Source organism: Sesamum indicum, linkage group LG3 (assembly GCF_000512975.1).
Source record: "Sesamum indicum cultivar Zhongzhi No. 13 linkage group LG3, S_indicum_v1.0, whole genome shotgun sequence".
Classification (NCBI taxonomy): domain Eukaryota; kingdom Viridiplantae; phylum Streptophyta; class Magnoliopsida; order Lamiales; family Pedaliaceae; genus Sesamum; species Sesamum indicum.
The window spans coordinates 15871711-15873139 of NC_026147.1; positions in this window are offsets into that span (position 1 = coordinate 15871711).

Here is a 1429-nt window from a genome sequence, read left to right on the forward strand (position 1 = left end):
GGTTGGAGTCAACTTGAGTTCTCATGATGACTACTAGCAAACTGAAAAAAATATGAGGTGGATATTTTGTGAAGCAGATGTTGTCAGCCAACTGTCAGAATTATATATGTCATTAGGTGACCTAGCACTTAACCAAGACAACAATTGACAGAAGGGGATGTATGCCTGTTCTAAACTAGGTACACAATCACACATTATATTAATAATTATACTATAATAATACATGAATATGTATATACACACACATATATATATATATATAGAGGATAAATTATAATCTTTCAATCTGTGTTATAAAAAAAATAGACAAATAATCCCCTTATAAAAAATAAAATTAGCAATTTATTCCCTCGGTGTTTTTTAAAATGTAGAAATTTAATTCCTTATGCTTTTAAAATTAAAACAATTTACCTCTATAGGGAGGTAGGTAGATTACTTTATTTTTTAAAATACAGGAGGATAAATTGCTATTTATTTTTTATAGGGGGTAATTTGCTCATCTTTAATATCACAAGAGGGAAAATTGCATTAAATCCTATGGCCCCGTTTGGTTCGTGTGATTAGGCATGATAAAATTATTTTTCATGGCTAATCGCATGTTTGGTTAGCATTATTAAAGCCCGATATTAATACCAGGTACAATCTTATTAATCACAATGTATGATATTATGAATCAAGTCTATTTAACTGGTATAAGCAATCCAACAAGTTAAGATTAATTTTTTTCTTTTCCTAATTTACCTTTGGATTCTCTCCTCGTCTCCACTCCCTCCCCTCTTTCTCCCTTCTTTCTCTTTCTTCTCCCCACGACTTAACAGACGCTTATTCCTCCATTTTTCTCTCATCTTTCTCCGATCAGAATTCGACGAATTCTATATTCTCTTGGCGAGATTCTTTTGCTAGAGACTGAAACAACGAGGAAAATAGTACTATTAACAGAAGCTTATTTCTCCCCTCTTTCTTCGATCAAAATCCGACAAATAAAATAATAATAAATTTAATAATAATATATCGTAGAAACATTACTTCTTTCTTTTTTGGACATTTAAATATTTGAGTTTTTATCATTAATTATTTAATTGAATACGTATTTTCAACTTTGATTTTATATAAATATAGACAAAAAAGGGAAATATTCCACAAATTAATTTTATTTTAAGCAATTGTATTTCAATAAATAATTTAATAATTTTTTAATTATTTATAAATCATTCACAAGCTACAATATAAAAATATAAATACCTTAAAAATGGATACCCTTTATATTCTTTTTTTATTTAATCATACGTTATGATCCTTTCAACTAAATACTATATTATATTATCAAATGAAATATCTTATTAAAAATTATGTGGCCCAATGACCTATTAAAATGGTAGGCCCACACCCACAACCCGACCTGACCTGAACCATAACACTATCTATTTAT